Source organism: Athene cunicularia, assembly GCF_003259725.1.
Source record: "Athene cunicularia isolate RWA chromosome 3 unlocalized genomic scaffold, athCun1 chr3_part1, whole genome shotgun sequence".
NCBI lineage: Eukaryota > Metazoa > Chordata > Aves > Strigiformes > Strigidae > Athene > Athene cunicularia.
In genome coordinates, this window is record NW_020799097.1 from 119,175,107 (window position 1) to 119,183,214 (window position 8,108).

An 8,108-nucleotide genomic window follows, 5' to 3' on the forward strand; every position below is an offset into this window, starting at 1 on the left:
AGCATCAGAAATGAATTTATATTAAGCCTTTAATTGTAGCATTTTAAAACTAGCTTTCTAATTGTTTTCTATAGACAAAGAGAACACAGTTGGCTTTCAGGGATTCTCCATCCTGGCCCAATGGGGGTTGCATATGAACAGATACTAGCAAATGCAGTTTTCTAGATCTCATTTTGAAGCTTTGCAGTTAAGTGCCGCTTGGGGAGCATCAGCCTTTCAAAAATAGCCACGGGTTTGACAAAAACCAAGGATTTGTATGGGGTGATATCTTCAGTGGTAATGCTCTGGTTAAGTACAAAGGGTTTCTGTTTCCCTGAGGGGAGAACACCTTGTGTTGCCTTGTGCCGACAGCAGCCACATGCTGAACATCATGTCTAACGATCCTGCAGCCACGTAGAATTGGAAGGCATAAAATGCAATGGGGTGCCACTGAGGAGAGGCAGCAGTGGAAGCTCCCAGAGGCAGGGCTGCTGCGAGTAAGCTGATTTCATGAAGTGAAGAACTGGGATCCTGTATCATAACGCACTCGGTGATGGAAGGTTATAGCTGGTCTGCTGAATGGCGTGTGATCATGATTTTTCACAACTGTCAATCCTATTTTGCATTTTATTGTTCCTCTGGGAGAGTCTCCAGCTCTACTCTACCCTGAGCTGCCTATTTCTGCTCTGTGCCAAAGGCTTCCATGATGGGATTGAGGCCCAGCGATTCCCTGGGTGTTGAGACTGAGGGGTCTGGGAGGCCCTGGTGGAAAGGACTGGCTGAATGAAGCAGGGGGACATCGCAGAGCTTCAGTGAGCTGCTTGCAAACTCTCCTGGATGTGCTGAACGCTGACCTAGCACGGCAGGAGAGGGCAGGACAATTCTTGTGTATGTATGTATGTACTTCAGTGTTCCCTAGCCTTCCTTTCTCCAGCCAAGTGCTGGTTGTGCTTAAAAGGGAAAATGAGCATTAATTCACGTTTTTTTGTAGGGTATAAGAATTGTGATTCTGCAAAGGCTAATCTATGATTCTGTCTTTACAAAGTCAACAGTCCCAGTGGGCTCAGGGGAGGTGGTGGAGGACTCGCGTCTGCCTTAAAAGCATGCATGGAAACATCTGCTTTCTTCTCTAATGCCGCCTTCTTAGGAAGTTGTGATGCAACAAAATAAATTCATAGAGCTGGAGCTTGGCCTGTCTGGCTAGTTTCTACAGTGGGAATTTTTATGAATAAAAGAACCAAGAAGCTGTATTTAGTTTAGATATACTAAATCCTGCAGAACCTCCAGAGCATGGGAGTAGCACAATATAAAAGCACTTCCAGGTGTGAGGATATTGCCCTTTGTTTGCAGACTTGGTTCCTGTTCTTGCTTTTCTTCTTACCCACTGGGGCATGCTAGCAGTGGTACTCACATCACACACCATTAGTGCTGAGGTGGAGAAATGAAGGTCAGAGATCTGGAATACAGAGGAGGAGTATCTAATCAGAAATAACAGCTCTCATCAGGCACAGACAATAGACAGTAAACTGGCTTCAGGAGAACTGTTCAGGCATCATGGGAGTCAAATCAACAGACATAAGGTAAGAATACAGTCATGACAACTATTTAAATTGTTTTTAAAAGTTGCTTAAGCTTGAGACTTTCCTAGACCTCACAAAAGGAGAAGTTGTTTTGCTGTCTTAGAATAAAGCCCATAAATGTTTTTGCTTTTGTCCTCCATGCTTCATACAGTATTTTCTTTACAATATATGCTGCGTAAGCTGTTTTTCCTCCTCAGTGCCAGGGCATGAGCAGGCTGACTGACCCTGCTTAGGAAAAGAATTTTCAAAGATAACTTGTTATTGTCATTCTTCACCCCTCTATGCATGGTCTTTGTTGGCTCATGGTGAGATGGCAAAGAGCAAGAGTCCTGAGTGGCAGTTGGGAGAGGAAACTTCCCCTGAACCCCCACTGTGTTTGCAAGGATGGCAGTTGCAGGGTGCTGTGTTTGCTTATCAAACACTCATACTGATTTGATGTGAATCAGGCATGGGCTCAACATGAAGCCTTTCTGATCGAAGTCCTGCGATTTCTGTGTCACCTTTCTGCCAGCTGTGGGGGGATGGATGATCCTAGATCTGGCATAAAGCCTGCTGATGTTTTGAACAAATACGAACTGACGGAGTGAGTTCACATTGGGTCAGCAGTTCACGGAGTTTCTGAGGTGGTATTAGGAGCTTTAAAAATCATTGAAGTGCAACACAAGGTATTTAAAAGTTGGGGTTCCTACCAGCTCATGGCAGTCATTTTTGTTCCCACTTTACAAGCAGAACTCCCCAACAGAGCAGTCACAGTGACCATGGCTATCACTAGCTCTGGAGTACTGGGAAAAGGCAGAGGCTTAAAACTGGAAACTGGAGCTCTAAAGGCGAGTTGTGGAATAGTCAGGAAAACCAGCAGAAAGATACTTGTGGTGTTCTGATTCCTTCCTAGCATTTTCCAGCAACGCAGTCTGAGCTGGCAGGCTTGTCACTGGTTGAAGGTGTATTTTCATGTAATGGAATATGACTCCCAATGCTAGCAAAGCTGGGAGCAAACACCTACTTTTTCCCACCTAGGAAAGCTGGCATCCAGCACTCCATGTCTGCCTTTGTAAGAAAAAGAGAGTTTCTTTCCAGCGCTGCCAAAAAAGTGAATTTAACTGAACTAAAACTTCGAATGAAATGTGAGTGTGGCTTGATCTAGGAGGCAGGCTTACAGAATGAAGTTTAAAAATATGCAATGAAGGAAGGAACTAGCATATTAGGTTCTAGTAGGACTGATGAATTAGTAAGGATAGTCTATCCGTAATTTCAGTGAGCTGGGACAGACAGTTAGGAGAGAGGAAGATGGGCATAGAAAGAGCAATACCTGCATAGTCAGGCTGAGATCAGGACCCTTCAAAGGAAAAAACAGTCAGCTAAGTTAAGGGAAAAGAAATCTCCTACCCTTGGTTTCTGCCATTTGTCATACTGCTCAAGTGACTTTGTAGATGATGCGCTTTTGCTGAGCTCCTGTTAGGACACCATAGTTAGAGCAGTGAATTATCCCAGAAGGCCAGAGTGAGATCTTTCAGCGGTCATTATCAGAACTGGTTTCTCATCAATACACTACTTGATTGGACAAAAAGACTCAAAATTGCAGGGCTTTGATTGCTGAGGGGGAAGCTTTTAACCACTTCCTGCTGTTCTGTCATTTTGTGCTAACCCCAAATGGCCCCATTAAATTGATGTCCTGTTTCCCATTCACTGCCCACAAATCACTCTTCTCCTGTTAATATAGCAAACATTTGCACATGATAGGAATTGGAGTGGCTAAACAGTAAATCTTGAAGCCAGTAAAAGACTCAAAATCATTTACCTAGTGATCGAGGTTTTGATTTCCTCCTCCCCCTGTCTCCAGCACTTCATAATATTCAGCTGTGAACTTCATTAAAAAAATGCAGAACCTCATGTCTGCCTTAAGAGAATCTTTGCCCAAATACTGTTCCCAGACAATGCAGTGTGAGTCAATCTGATTTCTTTGGGGTAACTAATTTCTTGCAGCTAATCAGAAGATCAAACAAAGGCTAGAAGTGATGTAACTGTTCAGGCAATGGGGTGTCATCGCTGACACTGTGTGACACCGAGTGTTGCTGCTGTGGGTTAGATCAGCAGTGAAAACGGGACAACAGCTCTGTTTTCTCAGGACAACAATCTAGTGAGAGAGAGCCTGGAAGCCCTTTGGGCTGAAGAGGAGCTGGTGTCTGAGCCCCAGAAAGATTTTTCTTCACCTTTGATGGATGTCTGAATTTACAGTCTTACAGATTTGCACATGTGTGCACTCTTCCATCCAGAACTGAATCGTGCCTCAGGTCCTTCTATTGAGTACATTTTACTAAAGTCTACTTTTATTGTCACATTAAAGTAAAAGATGCTGACTGTGCACTGCAGAGATACATGATCCCCTTTTATACCTGCCCTGCTGCAGAGTTCCCCCAGGAGCAGAGGGGAGTGTAGGTAAGTGGACAGTCAATCCTTAAACAAGACTAGGTGGTGGAGGAATACCCTAATAATGGTCTCAAAGTACTTTGACATAACTGGAGAGGACAGTTAGGAGAAAGCACCTCGTAATCTGTGGTGTTTGTTGTGAGCAAACAAGGAGAAGATTAACCCTTCTGCTGGCCTTCACACAATACTGTTCACTCCTCCATATCTGTTTCCCCCCTACAAAAATGGGAGGATGAAATTGAGCACCTCTGCAAAGTGCTTTGGTATCTGCTGATCAGAACTGCTCTATAGGTAGCAGGTATCAGGACAAGCACAGTAAAGCCTCCCTTTCCTCAGGCAGCCGAGATCGCTGGTGCTCTATGTCACAGAGATTTCCAACGTCCTTAAATGTCACTAAACTGAGAAAAGTAATGTTACCGAAAATCAGGATGAAAGTGGCCTCAGATGTAAATCCTTTCTAAAATCTTTGTAATCCTCAACTCCTTTAGTTCCAACAGATCTTCCCGTAAAATGAGCTCCCAACCAAAAGGTAAATATAAATGCAAAATATCCCCAAAGCAAACATGTTACAGGCTTTTAAAACAAGTCCATTTAAATAATGTGAAAATATATTAAAGAAATAGAATCTGTTCCGCTTTATTTTTAAAGATGAATTAATGCAAATATCACAGGTTTATCCTGCATTGCTCCCTCGAGAGGAGTCACTGGGGAAGCAATTTGTTTCTTGTTAGCTAAGACAGGGAGCTTTGAAGTTAGTGAGTTGTCTGTCTCTATGAGTAGCCCATTTAATCTTGAAGAAAAGTGTCAAATCTAAGTTGGAGTGAGTTGTGTGTCTGTGCATTATTTAAAAGCTCTGGCAAAAAGAGGTCTTTGACATGCCGCAAACCAGCAGTGTGAGTGACAGTGAAAATGGCACAACAAATTTCTGGAAGAAATTTTTTATTGGCTATTAACAGGGGCCGTGCAGCCCCAAAGAGTTAGTGTCATGAGGAGGACCTCTATTATGCCTTTATTTATTTTTTTTTCCCTTTTAAATTTATTACTACTAGGCTAAGGGCTCTTTCATCAGTTGCTTTTTGGTGGTAGCAGGGGAGGATGCTTTCGGTCAAGACTGGTTCCTGGGAAAGCCACCAAAAGTGGCTTTTTTTTCCCCAAAGACATTCCCCATAGTTTTAGGGATGTTCACACACTCTGGCTCCTGCGGCTATGCTCATGAAAGTGTTTCTGGAGGGGCACTGTAACTGGATTAGCTAAATGACCTAGAATTAATTTCATATCAGCTTAGAGTATTTTACTGTTTTAATGTATAGGATCACCCGATGATCAGCTTGTTGACACAACTGTGTAGGCAATGAGTTGTGACTGGTTACGTGATGGAAGCAGCTACTTCTTACAGGCTGTTTCCCTGCACAGAAAATTCTAAAAACTGTTGTCTGAAACTCCAGAGCCATCGAGTTCATAGCAGACTCCACCTTCATCCCAGAACTGTTTTTCATAAGCCAGTTTTTCTACTCTTTAATTAACAAATCAGACCCTCAACTATCAATCACCACAGTTTCACTGAGCTGGTATACATGAGCTCTACACAAGTGTCAGCTTTTAGCCTGAAGACACCAGCCTTGGGGTATCAGCTGCAAAGAAAATCTCTGCAATGTGAACGGCCTATAAAGCAATTCAGGGAGGTCAGTATGCATCTGAAGATAGTTCAAAACAACAGCTAGAGGGGGAATATAAACTGTTTACTACAATTGGATTTGCAGTGAAATCTTCTGATGCAAAATTCATAGCCAGCATGAATTAATTTGCTCCTGATCATTTCTTACAAAAACTTCAGCTTCTCCCCCCTTCCCCTAATGACTTCTGTTCAACAGCTGTGGATTTGCAAAGCAAACTGCACTAGCAGAGTAGACATTAACGTTTTGAAATGGCACTAAAGAAAGTGAATTGAATTGCCTTTGAAACTTTAAAGTTGCTGCCAGTTTATACTGAATGGAACTTGTGGTGTTTTTAATGGGCTATACTTAATCTCTGAGCATCTTTCGTCTCATTTTCACCCGTGTTTGAGGGAGAAGTATTAGCTCTATTTTATGGATGGAGAAATGAGGCACAGGACATCTGAGAAGTCCTGGAAATTACCCTGATAGGTAGCACAGTCTTACTCACAAGTAGACACTCTCTCACCTCTTCGTGTTAGTTAGATCAGCTGCAAGATCTCAGACTGGTTTTCCTGGTGTGCCACAGAATTTAGGTCAAGTTCTTATTGGGGACCCGGCGGTGAGTGAGTTGTGCAATGTTTGTTCTGGTTTGTCCCAGCACCTCTGCAGGAGAGGAGAGCAGGGTGTTGCTGTTCCAGAAGATGTTGTCCCTGTTCCTCCTCTGAAGGGTGAGCAGAGGGCTGTAGTCGAGTTAATGGCCTCTGCAAATGCACTGTAAAGTCAGTTTATGTAATGACCTGGAATTTATATCTTCGCTTATGAAACAGGAACTGCTGGCTGTTTTAATGACTAACATGTAGTGCAGATACTATACTGACCTGCTTTCCTTCCTTGGATATTCCATGCGTGCTGGCAAAGCCAAGGAGAACTGGGCTGGTATCCAAGGACAGAAGCTAGTTGGTCATCTACTTAGGATACATTGAAAGCATTAGGAATGAGATGTGAGAAGAGTAAATAAGCCTATTTACCATGTGCAAAAGAGCTGCCTTACAGAATCTTAGCTGAAAAATGAATAATTAAGGGCTGCAGTCAATTGCTTCTCCCAAAATTGCAGGCTCACCTGCCCTCTCTTCCCTCATCGACCCAGGAGTCAGCCCTAGGAAATACCTTAAAAGGACACCTCTGCAGTAAGGAGGACTAGTCCAACGTAGTCTGTGGAAAATGGCCCTTTTGTCTGAAGAGCTGAAGGTATGAGTGGTGATACTTGTGTAAAAAATTACAGTAAGAAAAAAAAATGTTGTAAGAATATTCTGCAGCTGAAAAGAGCCAGGATTAATGAGTTCATAATGTTTGCTGGAGAAACCTCTAAAATAAGTCAGAAGGAAATGAGGTAAAAGAAATGTTTTATGGATATAGATTTTTTTTTTTTTTTCTTAAAGCCTGCCTTGCTCTATAAGCTTATGTAAGCAGTTGGCGCAGTAGAGCATCCTGGCTCTAAACTCTGACTGGTTTGGCTTCTCTGATACCATTAGCTTTCAGTGCTACCACAGGAAGACCAGCTGGATTCACCAGTGAATTCTGGTGAGCTAAAAGGAAATCTCACACCTAGCTATGAAGCCTGCAAGGATGAGGATGGGAAAGCAGGGAATTTCAGTGGTCCTGTGCTTGTGTGCAGGATGTGAGTAAAGATGAGGGTGGGCTCTTCTCAGGATAATTGTAAAGAATCAGTGCAGGGGAAGATCACCTGCAAACAGAATTAGAGTTGAGGTGGTTACATAATATCATACCCTACTTCTGGAATGTAAGATTCTGTATCAGATGTGAAGTAAGTTTTGGAGCTGGTTCAGGGCTGAAAATGGTCTACAAAGCCTTGGACCATGGAATCTAGTACAAATTGTCACTAGGAACTGAAGGCTAATTCAGGTTTAGAAATCTGTGCAGCATGAATTTTGTAGCTGCCATTTACCCTTTCCGTAGTTAGAGAGCTGTTATGTTAATAGTATAAACCTGGCACTGTGCAGACTGAATGGGAAAAGAGATCACTCAAAAAGTGAGTTTACAGTAGCTGTGGAGGGAAGAAAAGAGAGCGGTACAGGGCCACAGCTGGGTGGAAGGCCTTGTTAGCCAAAGCAGCGTCTTCTGTAAGACCTTCACAGCAGAATTAAAAATACATCAGGTCTAAGACCTTAATAAGTGGTTTCCAAAGAGGACATGTGGCAAAAGGAGCTCAAGAGAGCAAGCAGATCCTGCTGGCCCAAGTGGCTGCAAGCCAGGAGCAGGGAGAGTGTGGGTCTGCACTTCTGCTGGAAAATTATAATAAGGGGACAGAGGGAAAGGGAAGGTGTAAGTGAAGAAGGAGCCAGAATTTAAGGCTTCTCAGGATTTAAAGCTAATCGCAAGCTAAGTTTACCCTCATGATTCCTCCTCCCACCCCACACCTCCAGGATCTTCTGATTTATAGCCTACC